General features: G+C 44.9%; 1 protein-coding gene across 1 annotated transcript in view; it reads left to right on the top strand.

The window, feature by feature from the left end:
* The window catches only part of ULK2 (unc-51 like autophagy activating kinase 2), a 565,259-nt gene that overhangs the window by 34,939 nt on the left and 511,036 nt on the right, over window positions 1-19,284 (top strand). The window lies entirely within an intron of this gene.

The following is a 19,284-nucleotide window of genomic DNA, read 5'->3' as shown; positions in this document are numbered from 1 at the left end:
TTGGGCAGAAAATTGCGTATCTAGAAGGAGGGAATTGTTAAAGCGCCATCTCTTGGAAGAAGGAGAAGGAGAGGGATAGTCCATTTCGAGAATTACAGGGGCATGATCAGACATAAGGATAGAACCAATCTCAACTTTAATCATAAATTGGAATGCAGATTGTGTAAGAAAGATATAGTCAATCCGAGAGTGTGATTTGTGAACGGGGGAAAAGAAGGAAAATTCTAGGGTATCAGGGTGAGAAGTGCGCCATGTATCTATTAAACCCCTATTGGTAATGGTTTTGGAAAAGCCTTTCTGCATCCTATTCGGGATATATCTGGTCAGGGATTTCCTATCAAGGAAAGGGTCCATGAGTTGATTACAATCCCCACCCAATATTAAGCGCTCGGCTGCATGTGAAGAAAGAAAGGTGGAAAGGTCACTACAAAAAGATACATCCCGCCATTTGGACCATACATATTGCAAAAAGATAACTGGTGGTCGTTAACTGTAACATCTAAATATAACCATCTACCCTCAGCATCTGTAAATTCGTTCTGTAATAAAACATGTAAAGACTCGTGAAACAAAATAATCACACCATTCTTATTATTAACAGCAGATGAGCAGCAGAAGATTTCACCAACCCAATGCTTACGTAACATAGATAAATCATCAAGTTTAAGGTGAGACTCTTGCAACATTGCAATTTGACAATTCAGTCTAGCAAGGTGCGATAACACCCTTTGTCGTTTAATAGGATTGCGTAATCCCTTAGCATTCCACTTTATAATACGTAATCCTTTCATAGATAAGAGAGATAAAGAGGTAGAGAATTGTAAGAAAATTTAGAAGGAGGGAAACCGATAACAGCGAGTATCGTGAAATTTAGGTGAGAATAATTAGGTAGCATGAACAAGTGTTTAGAGAAGATATAAAAAATCGAGAATAGAGAGAGATAGAGAAGTTGTACAACAAAAGAGAGAGTGCATAGGGAGAAAAACTCTGAAGAATGTGAAAAGAACAGGACATCAATTGATGGAAGAGAACATGGTGAAAAAAGGGGAAGAGAAAGAGACAAAGAGATCTGAGGATTAAAAGAACTGAAGAGGACCCAAAAAAGAAGGAGAAGAAAAATGAAGATGGAGGAGCTAGTACAAAGAGACCAAGACGTCTGAATATTGGATGACCATATGAGGACTCGGAAAGAAAAGAGGGGGGAAAAGACGAAAGGAAAAGAACAGACGCCAGAGAGGAAGGTGGTGGAGGAAAGGACTCCACCCAAATAGGTAACCAAAAGAAGATGGCTAAAAGTCCAAAGACTGTAGCCATAGGGTGAGACATAATGAAAAACAATGAAGAGGGAAGTGGGCCGACGAGAGGCAAGACTATCACACAGAATAGGAACAACGAGCAAAGAGAGGTAATAAAATGGGACAATAAGGAAGGCTTACCATAAACTGGGAGAAACGGGACCGCAAAGGATACAATACGCACAGGGTGTACATGAGAGCAACAAATGGTAGGGAAGTCACAACTACATTGTGGGAAACGAATCTATAAAACACAAAAGAGGATAAAAGAAAGTTATGTTAAACAAGTATGAGGATCATAACAAACAGAGAGCACAACAAATATTAAGAACAATAAGTTATTCTCATGACTTGCTAAATTCCATTGATTCTCCTTTGTGTGGATGGATAAACTTGCGAAGTTAAGCAGGGTCCTCGAAACTCCATGTTCTGTCTTTGTAAGTAACTTTAAAGAAACAGAGATGGATTAAACCATAGCGAGCATTCATGGAGCGCAATGCAGGTCTCAAATCAAGGAATTCCTTCCGACGAGTGGCGGTCGACTTAGCGACATCTTGACTGAAGAAGATTCTGTGGCCAGACCAGAAGAGTTGCTTATGTTGTTTTGCAGCATTAAGGATTGCAAAGAGGTCCGAATAAAGAAGAAATTAGGCGATGATGCCTCTGGGCTTAGAATAAGTAGAAGCACTCTTAGGTCCAAGTCTATGTGCCCTTTGGATATTAAAGTCCATTGACTTGGGAAGACCGACAAGTTGAAGAACTTGCATTTTCAAGAACGCGATCTAGTCAGTGCCCTCAGAATTCTCCGGAATACCATAAATATGCAGATTATTGCGTCTGTTGCGGTTTTCCAAATCCTCTGTGGTCTTTTTCAGGTGATTGACTTCTTTAGTAAGAGTCTCTGCACTGGCAACGACATTTTGGGCTTCACTGACCTTCTGTTCAACATCAGAGAGTCTTGAATCCAGAGTAGTATAATTGTCTTCGATACGTTGCAGCGTGGCAACAGTATCAGTCATAAAAGGGCGAATGAGGCGCAACTCCTCCCTAATGTCCTCCAGTGTGAGAGGGAGAGGTGACTTTGAGGGCGAAGGCGGATCCTTTTTAAGTCGCTTGCCTGGTGCGGCATTAGCATCCTTGCGCCCACCTGCAGCGGGACATTGAGATTTATGAGAGTGATCCATAATTGCTGTGGAGGTTGGATAGTATTAGTAGCAGATAACCTTCAGTTGATGTAGTGATGGCAACAGTTAAAAATTGCGTTGAAACCCCAGATATGGCTACAAAGTGGCACCTTCGAAGAATTGGCAAGAAACGGTAATAAAAGTCTTTAACAGCGGTGCATTGAAGCAGTACATCCACTACAAAAATGGAGCAAGACGAGATATCGCAGAAAACCTATGCAGCTGCTTGATAGTAGTAAAATAACCGGCAAAAGGAGATTAAATGCTCAGTTACGTTCCAAAAAAACATATATTCATGCAAGATGAGTAAGGGAGGAAGATTTGAGGGAGGAGGTGGCGTTGGAATATTGCGCTGACTGGAGCTTCGGCGCGTTGAAGAGAGGAGCTGAAATGGCGCCACAGGGTCGCGGGAAAAACAATTACGCAAAAACTAAACCTTCAGACCATGACAAGGTCTGATTCTTGCTCAGTGTTGTCCCCAAACATTCCGACGTCGGATACCATCGTCGGAGTCAAGCGGCAAGTCCCGTGGGAGGTCCCAGCTATCTCGAGCGCTGCTCGAAGAGACGGAGCTAATCAGGAGGTGGCCATATTGCGTCACCGCGCCGTCTCCACGAAGATGAGTTTTGAACCTTAGGTAAAACAAGTGGGAGTGGTGCTTTTTTCATGAGTGTGCCTGTACTGTAGCTGCAGTGGTTTGTGCTGGGCGTTTTTTGCCTTTTCGTCTTCCATCAGTGGGTGTTTTACCCTGAAGGCCTGTCTAAGTTGCGTTACATAAAACTTACGGGTTTCAAGTGGATTCAGCCCTCCAGGCCCATTGTCGCTGCTTTTAGGAGTTCCATTCAGTTGAAACATGCTTTCAGAAATGTCAGCGCCTCAGTCATGTCCCTCCCACTCCTCCTTTCAGCGAGGATCTGTGCGTTTAGATACTGCTGCCTCCCAGCGCGTGTGTTGTATAAACACGCAGTTGTTTTCTGTCTCTAGGCTGCTGTGGTCTTTTCTTTAGCTGTTTGTCGTGGGACATTGGGCATCTCCTCCTCACATATCCATCGATGGATCCCCTAATCGCGAGTTATTGTTCCGATCGGTCTATAGGGGTACTCTACCACTCCTTGTACGAAGCCAGTGACGCAGACTAATGGATTAATGCATAGGTCTGTGTGAAACATAAAGCACATACTGTTGATTCCTCTCACCTACTCATCCTTTCAATGGGGGACAGTGAGTACCATTAAGCTGAGTAATAATCACACCAGCCATTGGCGCCTAGAGCTGATTCAATTATGCAGTGTGCGCTATAAAATGCATCGATAAACGTGATTGTATAATGTGCACTAAAATAATAAAATGTACCTGTTTTACCTGTAGAAAAGAGGAACGACTAACTCTAGGAAACGTTCTTTCTGGACATTAGCAAAGGAATATTGACCTTTCAACAGGGTTGATCTAAGAACCAACAAGCATTTGTAATGCCATAGGTCTCACATTTACGCAAGTTTGAGGTATTGCCATTGCAAATAACAATGCCTTTTTTTTTTTAAACGTAAATAAAAGCCATTGTCATTTACAATGCCAATAGCTTAAACTCCTATTGCATTGCAAATGCTTGTTTCAAATTCTTTCCACTGACATTGGGTAATGTGTTTGTGTTTTAGGTCTCGCGTAGGCAGCGCTTGCTCTGTCTCTCCGAGACATGCTGTATTCAGGACATGGGCATGCAGCTTCTCCCACTTTCTTCCCACCTTTTTAATTGGCTTCTGTCCCTGTTCTCTGTAAATGGTGGCTTTTTATTGGTCAATAGGCTTAGTAGTCCCTTCTTAGTCCGTCTTGTCTTTTCTTGTAACCTCCCATGAGGACCCCCCTCTTACATGTGTTGTTACTCCCTAGGTTTTAAGTACAGCTTTTAAGTTGATATTTTCTTAAAAGGCTTCAGGCTGGACTAGGTCCAAAACCAGGCTGGCAGTGGTTACTTCACTCACTAGATAATCTCACATTTATATGTATACATTTCCCTTCATCGGCACCACACAGAGTACAACCTAATCCGAAATGAATGTAATAATTTTGTCACATTTCAAAGCTACTAATTGTATATATGGACATAGCTATTTGAATGTACTTGTAGTACTGTCTTGCTTTTTATTGGTCAATAGGCTTAGTAGTCCCTTCTTAGTCCGTCTTGTCTCTTCCTGTAACCTCCCATGAGGACCCCCCTCTTACATGTGTTGTTACTCCCTAGGTTTTAAGTACAGCTTTTAAGTTGATATTTTCTTAAAAGGCTTCAGGCTGGGCTAGGTCCAAAACCAGGCTGGCAGTGGTTACTTCACTCACTAGATAATCTCACATTTATATGTATACATTTCCCTTCATCAGCACCACACAGAGTACCATCTAATCCGAAATGAATGTAATAATTTTGTCACATTTCAAAGCTAATAATTGTATATATGGACATAGATATTTGAATGTACTTGTAGTACTGTCTTGCATGCAAAGCATTATGGGTAGGTGGGATTTACCATATCCCTGCAAAATGGCTTGGTAAAAAACATTGCCATTTATAATGCCAGTAACTCCAACTTTGCCGACATGCAGTGCTAGTGCCTTGCTCACAAGGACCTCTAGGAGCAGCGTGCGGTACTGCACCGAGACATGCAGTGCTGGTGCCTTGCTCTCTAGGGACCACTAGGAGCAGCTTGTGGTACTGCACCAAGACATGCAGTGCTGGTGCCCCCTTGCTCACTAGGGACTTCTAGGTGCAGCTTGCAGTACTGCACTGAGACATACAATGCTGGTTCCTGGCTCACTACGCAAGCATTTGCAATGCACTAGGTCTGACATTACTGTAAGTATGAGCTATTGTCGTTGCATTATAATTTGCAACACCAATACCTCAAACTATCAGTAATGCGAGACCTATTGCATTGCAAATGCTTGTTTGTAGGTATTTGTTACAGAAAGGAAATGCTTTTTACTACCTATTTTTAGAGCTCGTAAAGTTTGTCATATCCATGATCTTTTAAAAAATAATTTTAGGGTGTAATAATATGAGATTGTTATGGGATAAGGACATTTTTAGCTATTGTATCATATCAGCTAGAAAAATGGACTCGTTTGTTTTAAGTATCTCCAACATTATACTAATCATTTGAAATTTTGTTTTTATTGTATTTTATGCACCTGGGAATGATTATTGATGTCAGACGTGATATCTGATAATATTGGAATATTTTATTTATGTGGACATTTGGGCATTATAAAAATGTAATAATGAGTTTATATAGGTTTTTGTTTAATTTATTCTTGTTTTGTTTGTGTTGCCTTGTCACCATATTATAAAACAAACAAATAAGTACAAATACAGTAGACTGTTGTCTACCTTAAAAAAAAAAGGTTGACTTTTGCGGTGCCTCACAGAAGTGCTGTAGCACAGGTTCATTAAAAGATTTGATGATATCAAACATCCGCTCTATTCAGTGACAGCAATATTGAGAGAACTCTCAAGTTTTAGAAATCAAAAGTATATTATTTTAGGTTGTCCTTTTAAGAAGAAAAAAATGTATTCAGAAAATTTGCAGCATTTATTCACTTTTTCCTAGCTCAAGTTAAACCCTGTAATTTATTTTTATGGAGTCTTAAAAACAAAACATCACAAACTTTTTCGATCTTATCTTGGGGTATTCTTGTCCGAGTATAACCCTTCAGGAAGAAATGATAGTCCTTCTTAAAGCTTCACTGCTTTGATACTAGGGCTCGCCATGTCCATGTGAAAGTGTTGCCTCCACATGGTGCCTACCATGCCGAGAATTGACATCAAAACGCGTAGAAGGCAAAAAGGGACAGATACAAAAGATTTAAATTGTTGGTGATTCCACAACAATCCACATGAATAGAAGTCTGTAATTATAAGTTAAAGAATTTAACTGGAGATTTTAGCAAGTGCAGAAATTCTACAAAGGTTTGAACTTATATCTTAATAAACCATTGTTATTGAATCCTGGTATGTTTTACTCTGCAGCATTCTGTTTGTACTGTTAACTATATATTAGGATGCCGGGTCAACTGTCAGTTTTTGCGCTTCAAGATCTTTAAAAAAAAACAATGTTTTTTTAACATTTAAATAAGTTTTATGAATAAATGTGTGGTGATGTCCTAGAGCCGTCTTTTGCTAATTTGATATCTGCCCCTTTTTAGGTCGAGCCTAGGGAGCACTCTTGCGCTGTCTGCAAGACCTGCTGTAATTGCTATACTGAGTGTAATTCTGCCTGCTGCTTGCAATTGGTTCACTCCTGCATCGCTTTTATTTCCTGGCTGGCTATTGGTTGGCGCGTCTGATGCATCACTTCTGGTTTTAACTCAGGATCACCGGCCACCTACAATTTCCTTACACTTGTAGGTGTTTATGTGTTCCATTGGGGACTGCTTGTTTTATTTCCTGCTAGTGTTAACTGTGTGGTGTGAGAGCCTGTTCCTAATTCCTTGCGCTGTTTATTTTATCACCACAGCTCCTGCTTTACAGGCAGCTGCGTGCATAACTTGTGTATATATAGCACGGCGCCCGCTTCTATTTTTTTATTACCATGGCATCTGCTTCATGGGGCCGCCACGCGTATATTTTATGTACACAGGCACCACGCTTTGTTTCAGCATAGCGCCTGCTTTCATATTTATAACGCTAATAGCAAAAATTCTTTCAAATGTGAGACCTATTGCACTGGAAATGCTTGTTTTATTGTTGCTTGTAGAATGGTAGTTGCAGATCAGATACTTTAATTAACATGTTTATATGTATGTATTATTAATCAAGAAGGGATATTAATCAATCCATCCTAACAAGACCAACCCATGTGTTTAGAGAAAGTTGTTACACGTTTGGATCTTGCAATGGTTACAAATCATGCCATTTAGCAGGAGTATCGCGCCAAACTTAACGTTCCCAGATTTTGTACTTGGTCCAGGACGCAGGAAAGTGTGGTGTTTGTCAGTGTCTATGTTTTGGAACTGGTCTCTCAAGTACTGGAGAGAACGCCTCCTTATAGTGAAGACGTGGTGCCTGATTTTGCCTGCTGAATTCCTTTGTAAACGCTTTCTCATTGCAGGCAGGTGCTAGTAGTTACATAGCAAATCTGAGAAACTAACACCATGTTGAGGCAAAAAAAAGTAACTCAACAAAAAACCTTAATGTTTTTTTTTCATGAGCATAGCTTCGTCCATTAAAACCATCTTTTCTTTGTAATGGTGATCGTTTCTATATGAAAGCAACAGCCTTGCACCAGTGACTGATGCCAGCGTTCAGATACCCTAGAGGTGGTTAGCATCTCTGAACGTGGATATTTTTTGAATATGTGATGGTAGAGATGAGCCTCATGGTCGTATAATGTTCAGCGCTATTTTTTGGAAGTTCTGTGGCCCCATTGTGGTTTTGGGTGTTTTCCTGTGGGTGTTGTTAGGCAGTCATTTGTTATTGTTATTGTTAGTATGTGCTTGTATAGCGCCAACTCACCGACAGGTCTCAAGGCGCTTTGACCATAAAAACATAACAGCTAAACCAACATCTTAGGAGAAAGGAGCAGACTAAACTAAGTTCAACGCTGCCTTAAACAGAGTGGTTTTTAGGGTTTTCCTGAAATGAAGCCTGTTACCATCCTTACGCAGGGCTTCCGGTAATTCATTCCAGATTTTTGGCAGCACGACTGCAAGGTTTATACTGGATACGTCCTGCCTCGGGGATCTTCATGGTTCAGTATTCATTACAGATAACCGACTGAATTGTAATGTTCTTTCTGACTGTGCATTCGACCAGAACAGTTTTTAAGCTTTGACATTCTTGAGCGAGACATCACCTAATATAGTCTAATGTTGATGAAGGTCGAGAAAAAGAGCCGAAGTGTCCTTAGAAATGCTTCCCTCACTTTTTGAGAATGCTCAGTCAGCTGCAGCGAATGCTCACTTTCCAGACAGTGGGGGCAGGTAGAGAGTATTCCTTACCTTCAGATTCCCATTCTGTACACAGCATATGAAAGCAGAGATGTATATCATGGTCTGGTGTTCATCCTGAACTGAAACCCTTGGGCAGTAACACAACTTTGTGGGTAAAGTAATTGTTGCGTAGCTATATTAAATGAGGGTCGCAGTTTAAAATCACGACTGTATCAACTCAGTCTTTTAGCTTCTGCAGTCAACAACGTTTATTCAGTTGGAGTTGACATTTCCGTCCATCATGACTGCATGCCTTCAAAATTAAGGCGATGCTGTTTTTTCCATGCCTCAATCCCAGTTCTTTATTTTCTGTATATATACATATGTAGTTTATGCCATACGGTGGATAAGTTATAAACTCAAGTATTTAAACATAATCCGTGTACAGTCTCTTTGTATACACCCATAGTGTGAGCAGTGAATTTCCAGAGTGTGGTCCAGGACCAGAAGATCATCTCTGTCATGATAATAAATGATAACATTTCTTCACTGAGAATGCAAGACTTCTCTCCATTGACCTCTCCTCTAAGAAGGACATACTGCCTTTCACCAGAGCCGTATCACCCTTTGACCTCTTAGAAAAGCGCATATCTACCAGCCTGATCGCCAAGAACAATACGTCATGGGATACTTTTACCCCATTCAGTGCAAAAGACATCAACAAAATCCTCCATAATATCAACCCATCCAACCACTTCAGTGACCCGTTGCCCCCGGCCATCTTCAAAATAATCAAGAATATACTCATCCCCTCCTGGACAAGGATTGTAAATGCTTCTCTTTCACAAGGCACGATCCCTGATTGTCTAAAATCAGCGAAGGTATCTCAACTTTGTGCTCACATAGAGAATTACCAACTCCTTGACCATCATCAATCCGGCTTTCGAAAGGGGCACAGCACCGAATCGGCGCTCACTCACGTCATGGACGACATTTTAAAAATGCTGGACCAAAACGAATCCTGCCTCCTGATCCTCCTCTACCTTTCCTCTGTATTCAACACAGTTAATCATGACAATCTCCTTGCCATTTTGAAAAACAGGATGGGCTTCTCTGGACAGTTGTTTTTTTTTTTTTCTTTTGTTTTTTTTTGAAAACCTTTATTTGTACAAAAAGGATATACATGTCCAGGCCTACAACCAAACTGGCCGGCCACAATACGAAAATCAGACGAAAAATCCAATGAGAGCAGTACAGAATCAAACAGAAAAGAGCATGAGCAATACAATCTTAACAAGCATTGGAAATGCAATAGGTCTCGCAGCATTAGAGTTAGTGCTTTTAGAATTGTTTATGGGTTTTTTTGTAAATCTTAAGCATTTTTGTTTCCTGTAGCCAATGCTAAAGAATTAAAAAAAAAAAAAGCCATAAACATTTCTAAAAGCTCTAACTCAAATGCTCCGAGACCTATTGCACTGTGTGAGGGTGAGGGGTTGAGGGTGAGTGAGGGTGAGTGAGGGTGAGTGAGGGTGAGTGAGGGTGAGTGTGAGTGAGGGTGAGTGTGAGTGAGGGTGAGGGTGAGTGTGAGTGAGGGTGAGTGAGGGTGAGTGAGGGTGAGTGAGGGTGAGTGAGGGTGAGTGAGAGTGAGTGAGGGTGAGTGAGGGTGAGTGAGGGTGAGGGTGAGGGGTTGAGGGTGAGGGGTTGAGGGTGGGTGAGGGTGAGTGAGGGTGAGTGAGGGTGAGGGGTTGAGGGTGAGTGAGGTTTTTTTTTTTTTTTTAAAGGCACAAGCAGGCTCTTTGGAGCAAGTATACTGCATTCCTCTTTCCTATAAACGCTGACACTTTGAAGTTAGCCTAGAGCAAAATAAAAAGCTTCCCATGTAAACACAGCTTGACATTTTATTTGGGTGAGTAGTTTATGTATGTCCTGGAAAATACCTTAAGAAATGGGTCGAAAACAGAGTTGCCTCTTAAGTATCATCAACACATTTATTTCAACAAACCAGTTTTAACAGGCTGGGTTGCGTATTAATATTTTTTGGAGTCAAAGGATGTACAGTCTGTGCCAAGTTTTGCTGTTTACAATACATGGTGAAGTCGGGGAGCTGGTAAACTGTGCACGAGGGGCATGCGTGATTCGTAAATGCTACAGCAGTGAGAGTGAAGACAACCAATGAGAGACGACTAGGTCCGTGCACTGGGAGACGGTGTGAGTATCGCAGCCAATGGGAAGCCAAAAAGGCCCTGCTGGCTCACGAGAAGCAGGCGTGAACTGCTGTGCGATTGGCTGAAAGGCTCATGAAGATCGCCGACAACAGCAACCGATACACGAGGAGTAGGCGTGCAGGGCTTGTGACTGGGGCAGGGGAGGGGCTTGCGGGCGGCTTCCCTAGGAAATTGACGTAGCTGTAGATTCAAAATGGCCGCCGGGTTTACGTGCGGTCATTCACGTCCTTGCAGTATTACAGCTCCACAATGTATCTCATGTTCGCTCTTTATTATTTCTAGCGGCTGAGTCGGGTCGGGTTGGGCCCTTTTTACTCTGCCATTGTAGATTCCTTGCTAGCTCTATGTTTGCGGGAGGGGTTAGGGTTGCAAGGCTACTGCTGGCATTTAGAATGTATTTCGAGTTAAGTTTTCATACTGCTCCAAAAGCACGCGGAGTTAACGTGTTTTCACTGCTCGCTTTTCAGGTAGTTGTACAAGTGCGCCCCCAAAAATCCCAGTGCATGAATTCTTTCTCTTTGCTAAGTAAAAAAACAAGCCTTTCACCGTAACACGGCTGGCAGGGGAGGGGGCGGAGAGGGGAGAGGTGCGACACGGCAGTAGGAGGAGGAGGGGGGAGGAGAGTAGGGGAGGCACGGCCTAGCGGCAGGCAGGCAGGGGAGGAGAGGAGGAGGGGGGAGGAGAGTAGGGGAGGCACGGCCTAGCGGCCGTGCAATCAAGTAGTGAGGGGGCGGAGCTGGGGGAGGCTGTGAGAGAGAGTAGGCAAGGCAGGCGGCTGGGGGCATGTGCACGCGCTTTTAAGCTCAATGCACATGCGCATTGAGCTTAAAAGTCACGGGCACTGCAAGGAATCGCCACGATTCCTTGCAAGTTAGATAAAGTCTGGATGAGCCCCTATAGTCTCGCTTGCTCGATGCGCATGCGCATCGACAGGCGAGACCTAAAAAGGGGGAGAAGGAGAAAGGAAGTACTACACGGCCTGCAAACAGGAGCAAAGAAGGTTAATTTTATAATATAGGGATAAGGGGCATGACAGGCTTAGTGACAACATAGAAGGATCCGGAGTCCCCAGATAAACCGTTGGCAACAAAGAGGGGAAGGGGGCCACAGTACAGGAGTGTCAGCACTGTATACATCGATATGAAAAACAGGTGCAGTAAATACAATCAATATGCAATGATTAACAACTTCATCAGCCCACCACTCAAAAGTACATCGGAACCAGGACAGAGGGGCCGGAGGAGCGACTTCACCAAACCTAGCCCATCATACAAACCTAAGAAGAAAGAAAAAAAAAGGGGGGGGAGGGAAGGGGAGGGAAAAAAAAGGAGAAAGGAAAAGAAAAACAGACGAAAGAAGGAGTGCCGCGCAGAAAAGCATCCCGCAGCGAGGGATACAGAAGAGAGCAGGGATATTAACAACGAGGGGGGTACGGGAGTCGCAACAGGAAGCAGCAATTATAAGAAGAAGAACAGCGACAGGACAGACCCCACCCCAAACACGCCCCGGAAGGCAGGAAAGACGCAGCACTCCAATAAAGAAATACAAAAGGGCCATAGAACTGAGGAAAAAGAAACATCATAGAAAACCCATCCCACCCAACCCACCCTGCACCCCTGCAGAAGGCTACGGCCTACCCTCCAAACAGCGTGCCTGTCGCCCTAAACCTGAACCCGAAATGCAGTAGAGAGAAGAGAGAAAAGGAATAAGGAGACAAAAAAGAAGGAGAGAAAAAACAAGAAATGTACGTGGGGGAGGAGCAAAAGGGCATACTCAAATACGGTCGGCCACAGCCCTCCGCCCAACCATAAACATATTACGTATAAACCAGAACGTCACGATCTCGAGCGCCAGAAAGACTAACAGGGGGTCTCCCACAGCGCCATGAATGTAAACAACTGCGCCATGAATCCGTACACCAATAATCCACCGGGAGCCGTGCATCTCACCCCAATCCTTTCCTAACCACAATTCCCACCCGCCACATGACAAATTGAAATGAGCAACACAATGCGAGGCAAGCACACAATTGAAAGAAAGTACGAGCAAGACGTAGACCAGGGAGGGCAGTTGATCTGCAAATAGACAAAAGTGCAGATAGATAGTTCGAATGTCTCAGCAATAGTAACACAAACAGCAAAAAATAGGAGGCCAGTCTCGTAGATCGGAAAAGCAGTGGTGTACTTGCGAAGGAAAGAAACAACTCCGTCAAGGCAGCAACAGGAAGCAGTCCACCATAGTTCTCCGGCATCCGGGGAGGACCGGGCCTCCGCTCCACATCCAGGTCCCCCAACTCCAACCACTGAAGAGCAGGAAGTTCCAAAGCCACCGGCCCACAATCCCGTTGACGAACAGCGGCAGCAAGCTTCGCGGCGACCGAGGGGGGCGAGGCAGCGGCATCACCGGGACAAGAAAGGGTCATGAAGAAGCGTCCACCCAAAATGGCGGCGGATCGCAACGATTCTCCAGGGGCACCGGGGGCCATGGACGCGCGCAAGGATCGCAAGGCACAAAGAACGTCTCCAATAGCAAAGGTTCGTGCACACGTCCCAGCCCCCGTGCAATCCAATGACCCAAGTCCGCCATCACGAGGAGATCGGCAGCCCAGATCTTCGGCAGCCATTTTATAAATTAAGCCTCCTCACCACCCTCGGTAACTCTCGGGACAGTGCACAAATGCAGGACTTTACAGATGTCCCGGGGGTCCCGGCAGTAGCGGCCCTGGCACAAAGAGGAGTACCGCCCAACTCGGGGGGCCGCCCGCACCACCACCGGCGCTCCCCACGACCAGAGTCTGAGCGCGCGGGGCCAGGGCCGCCGGACGGAGCAGCGGCGGGGGTCCCCTGCACGCGATCAGTCCCTGGATCACCGCGCCCCGCACAGCCTCACCGCCACCAAGGCAGGCCCGGATCAGGGCAACCAGGATGCTCACACAATGGCTCTCACCAGCGGTTCACTCTCTCGGCCGGGGCCTGTGGTCTCAACAACGCCTGGCCGGATCTCATAGGCGAGGCCCCGGCCGCAGCCCCACGGAGGCCCCGGTCCCGTCGGAGGGGCACAACTTCGGATTCTCAGCCCGCCGGAGCTTCCAGATCAGATGGTAAGTGAGAGCGAAATGTCACGATCATAGTTCCTCGAAAACGTGTCGTCTTTAAACAGGATATGAAGCAGGATCTATGGGTCAGGCCGGAGGGCTGACGAAGCCGAGCTAAAAGGCGACCATCACGCTCGCGAGCTTGGCTCCTCCCCTTCTGAACAGTTGTTAAAATGGTTCCCGTCCTTCCTTCACCGCAGATCTCAGAGTCAAGGCAAATCAGCCCTCTCCGATTCTCATGGGAGTCCCCCAAGGGTCCGCCCTATCTCCTGCCATCTTCAACTTGTTCTCGGAACCTTTAGCTAACTAATTAAACGCCACTAACCTTCTCTTCCATATGTATGCGGGTGATACGCAACTCTATTTGCCGCTCTAATCCCCGCTGTCTGGACTAAATGTCGTTCCAGAGAACCCAGCCCATGGTACGACAGTTCCCTGGTGCCGCTAAAAAAAAGCTTGTAAACAGGCAGAAAGGGACTGGCGGAAATCCTATGAGGCTGGAAAAAAAACCTATGTATTTCTCTAAAATTAAAACATATCATAGAGCTGTGTGTAGAGCCTGTGCAGCCTATTATTCCCAGGAATTTAGAAATAGCCTCAATCCGTCCAAGTTAATTTTTAAGGTCCTTAAGGACCTGACGGCCAAAAGAGCTCCTGCGGCGGAAATCTGTTCAGTGGCTCATAGCGAAGATCTGGCCGCTTTTTTCATTGAAAAGGTCCAAGCTATTCATTGTGCTCTTCCCATCACTGAGCCGGTAGCTGAGCCCACTAGCCCTACACTGGCCATATGTGAGGCCTTAGCCTCACTCCCTAGTCTGTCGATGGAGACATTTCATAAGCTGGCCTATAAGATAAAATCTGGCTCGCCAGCGGATCCCTTGAGACCAGCTCAGTTCAGAGACTCTGCTGCTATTTGTCTTCCTCCAGTGCGCCACCTTATAAATCTTTCTCTCGCCTCGGGTGTTGTTCCATCTAAATGGAAACAGGCTGTTGTGACACCCATGTTGAAAAAGGCTACAATGGACCCCCTTAAACTCGAGAGCTATCGCCCGATTTCTCTCCTCCATGGGGCGCCAAAATTGCTGAGGCCTATGTGAATGGGGTGCTGTCTGAACATTTTGTGAGGGCAGGTATTCTGGATCCCTCCCAGAATGGTTTTCGTGCTGGTCACAGCACCGAGACAGCCTTGCTCTCAATGACGGAACATCTTCGTTCTCTTCTTGACTCTGGTCAGACTGCGGCTCTAGTACTACTTGATCTTAGTGCCGCGTTTGATACGGTCTCGCACAGGATCTTACTCCAACGTCTTGGAGAGGCGGGTGTTAACGGGCACTGCACTCGACTGGTTTAGCTCCTTCCTTGCTGATCGGACCTTCAAGGTAGCTACCCCGCCTTTTGAGTCCAAGTCTTACCCGTTGGAGCTGGGTGTGCCTCAGGGTTCGTCGTTGAGTCCCACATTATTCAACCTTTGTGAGACCGCTGGCGGCTGTCGTCAAGCATTGGGGCATGACTATGGTCTCTTATGCTGACGACACGCAGCTGGCGGTCGCCCTGAGTGGGGACTCCGATTTTGATGCCCCCAGATTCCGGGATGGACTCTTGGCGGTAGCTAGCTGGATGAATGCCAACTGTCTCCAGCTTAATGCTAAAAAAACTGAAGTCATGATTGTGGGCATGCGGATGGATCTCTGGGGTGACATATGGTGGCCCCCTGAGCTCGGTGTAACTCCTATTCCAGTCTCAGAGGTAAAAAACTTGGGGGTTGAGTTAGATCCTGCCCTCAGCTTTTGTGGCCACACAAAAAAAGTGTCGGCCACCTGTTTTGGCATCTTACGAGGGTTGAGATCTATTTTGAGGTTCTTTGATGCTCCTACCAGGCTGTTGGTCATACAGGCATCCATACTATCCCGGCTTGATTACGCCAGTTCGTTCCTGTTAGGGGCCAACCAGGCTGAAAGCGCCCGGATGCAACGTGTCCAGAACGCCGCAGCTAGAGCCCTGGTAGGCTTACCGAGGTTCTGCTCTGCGGAAAGTACCATCCGTTCTCTGCACTGGCTGCCTATGGCACAGAGGATCCACTTTAAGACCCTGTGCCTTTCCTTCAAGATCCTCAAGTTGGCCTCTCCCCAGATCCTTGATAATCTTTTGGTGCTTTACGTGCCCCCGCGTTCCTTGAGATCTTTGGGTCAAAACTTGGTGGTGGTCCCACGGTTCAGGTTGTGCAGGGCTGGAGGTCGGTCCTTCCGGGTTTTGGCTGCAAAATTGTGGAATTCTCTTCCGTCCCACATTCGTGAAATGGATGAGCTTCTGAAGTTTAGGAGGGCTATTAAAACGCATCTGTTCCCTCATACATCTTAGTAGTCTGATCTGTGCGCTTCTGCCCTTGTACTGCTGTGTTGTGTTTGGGTACTCTCTCTGAAACACCGGGACACCCCTTGGCTGGGGCAGCTGTGCGCTATAGAAGTGCTATTAACATAACATAACATAACATTTGAAAAGCTCTTCCCCGGAAAACATCATCTCACTCAACACTACCCTAACGTCTACTCAAAACTGAGAACCATCTCCTGGTCAACACCTCCAAAACGGAATTCCTGCTCATCTCCCCTCTCAACCACATCCCCAAGCTAGACATGTGGCTGAGTCACCTTACTGCCTTCAACTGCACTCCTCTCATCAGAGACTCCGCCAAATCCCTCGGAGTCACCATGGACAAGCACCTAAAAATTAAAGTTTGCATTTTTTTTATGTGGAGTAAACTTTGGTAGCTGATGCAAGGCCCTGCAGCTTGCACTTAGGGTTGCCATCTTTCTGAGTGAAAATTGCTGAAGTACACTATTGTAGCTCTCGTGATTTAGGCCACACCCTGAAATTGTGTTGGTCATGCCCCTTTAGCAAGTTTGCCTAATCACTTTCAGAGACCCCCCTGGCCACAGTTTATTCAGCCCACTTAAAACCCTGGTTACACTTATCTCAAGAAACTATAACTCCTACTCTAAGGTAACTATAACCTGCACCCCTGCAGAAAATAGCCCAGGAGGGGTGCCACCAGCTCCCCCCCCCCCTGTAGAAATCCACCTAGCCTCAAGGAGGTGGTGGTTCACCTGTCAAAAAGGGCCCAGGAGTGGGTTTGGTGCTGCCCCTCCTCCCCATTACAAACATTGGCCTTGCCCCGGGGAAGTGGTGGTCCCTGGGGCTGAAATCAACCATGGGGAGGGGGGCAACGCACTCCCCCCTTCCCAATATACATGTATATATTTGCACCCAGGATTGCGCTTGTTTTTAAAACAAAGAATTTTGCTGAGATTTGCGAATCGGCTGCAATTTTTGCAGCAAACATTTCTTTAAAATGCTTTTTGGTCCTGGTGAGATCTCGGTGGGACTCAACCAACAATAAGCCTAGGAAGTCAGGGTATTCTTACCATGCCCCCTTAGCTTTTTAAAAAATCTTTTTCTGGGCCTCTGCTTAGTCCGAAGCCCCAAAATGACTGTCAGCACTTCCTGGTGAAGAGTTGGCAGCCAATCGGATCTCGGCATGAGATCTGTCAGATCTGCAGAGGATTTGCTTCCCTGGATATCTATATTTCTTTTCTCCTAAATAACTCCAAAACTACTGTAGGGATTTACACAAAATTACAAAAAGGGCTCTCTCTGGACCAAGAGCTAGCTTGCTGCCGAATACTGCCTGTTTTAATGGAAATAATGAGTTTCAACACAAAATGGTTTACTTTTGCTTTTACACAATGGCTGCCATTAACTTGTGATTTTCATTAAAATCACAATTTTCGTGCCTAAAACCAATTTTGGGGAGCACATTTTTCCACACGTCTGTGTGACACGAGTATTCTTTTGGGCTCCTCATTTTAAATGGAGATAACTCAATCATACCCAAGGGGGAAATATTTTTAAAGGGTTATATCTCTAAAAACTACTGATCAGGTGTACAACAAAGCAATGAAAGTACGCTTTCTGAGTTAAGTTTAACTTTGATGACCAGTTTTCCGTTAGTCCGGTCTGCTGTTTTTGGCGCAGGCGTGAGCAGATTTTCCTATCGTACTGGAATGGGAACAAATAACTTTCTATCAACACTTCCCACCCCCTGTTAATATATTTTCAGCTGCTCGCAACGTTGGCAGGCTCGATCCAGTTGTTGTGCAAATTCGTGCACGGGGTCAAAAGTTATACTCCAATCAGAAAATAAATTTTCAGTGAAAAGTGCATCTGAACCCTAACTAAACTGTGGCGACCGCCTCTGTGTAATATTACACAACAGTGGACATTGTGATTTGAATAGCTAAATACGAGACTCTTCCTATATTTTAGTCACGCAGTCTTTAATTGAATGTCACTCCATTATTTCCCCCGCTGTGCACTTATTGTTTCCCACATTACTGTGGGATGTAATACGCCTGTATTGTTAACGCTTTGAAATAAGTGGTGTTTGTTGTGGGAGTTTCTCAGCCTGCTAGCACTTGTTCCACGTCTGTGATCATTCTTTGCCAGTGGCCATAACACGAACAAAAGGAGCCACCCCAATGTCTCTGAACTCATTTTGTGGCTGAGGAACATTGCTTGATATTTTCCTTCTTAAAAGGTCATGCTACCAGCTGCCAATTACGGGCTACGAGTCTTCAACTCTTCCATAGGGTTTTTGCTAACAACTTCTTTCCCTTTCCCCTGCTGTTGAGACTGCTCTTAGACGAGCATGTTATTATGGTGCTCTTCATACATGGCTTCTCAGTGCCCTCTTGCTATTGGTGACGCCTATTTCAGCCGCTGCTGGGTTTTCTAAATTTTGTTTAATACACTATTCAACATTACTTAGTGGCTTGGGACTGGAAGACCTATACGAATGAAGGTGACCAAACTGCAGGTCCCAGAATGTACAGTGCCATTACAATTGCCATTGAATACATTTTATTTGCGTGGTTACTCCAAACCATTACAATAAAAAAGAAGAGCACTACATTTTAAAAAATAGACAGTGTAATTTCCCTTGATGAATCTGGCTGATAGTGAAGCACATGGCTATGTTTGGCTAATGTGTACAACACACTCGCACGAAGCTGATGGACACTCCCCGCTAAGCGCTCAGGCAAGCACTTGTGCCGATATCACCTATCATCTTGTATTACCTGATTAGCTTAATTGGAGCATGTACAACTACTTACTGAGTACAAAGAGTTATCTTGGTTTTAAAGATCTTTGAATTTTTGACCTTTAGATTTCAATTGCGCTTGCAAAGGGCCAGATTCTGAGAATCTGGCCCTTTGCGAGCGCAATTTTTGCATTTGGGATTCATCATCCCAAATGCAAAATTCGCTATTACAGAATTCGCATTTTAGCGAGGAATAGCATTTAAGGAATCTCTATTTGAGATTCCTTAAATGCAATTCATGAAACTTTTAAAATATGCGAATTCGCAATTTTCGGCCGCTATTTACCGCGAAGTCTGACTTCGTGGTAAATAGCGAAAACTTAGAAAAATGCACTTTAGTGCATTTTTCTAAGTTGTATGTTACACACACACATGTCCTTTGGACATGTGTGTGCGCAACATCAGGCTA

The sequence above is a fragment of the Lissotriton helveticus genome, chromosome 3_1 (assembly GCF_964261635.1).
Source record: "Lissotriton helveticus chromosome 3_1, aLisHel1.1, whole genome shotgun sequence".
Classification (NCBI taxonomy): domain Eukaryota; kingdom Metazoa; phylum Chordata; class Amphibia; order Caudata; family Salamandridae; genus Lissotriton; species Lissotriton helveticus.
The sequence above is the reverse complement of the archived record's forward strand: the minus strand, read 5'-3'. Positions and strand labels throughout refer to the sequence as shown.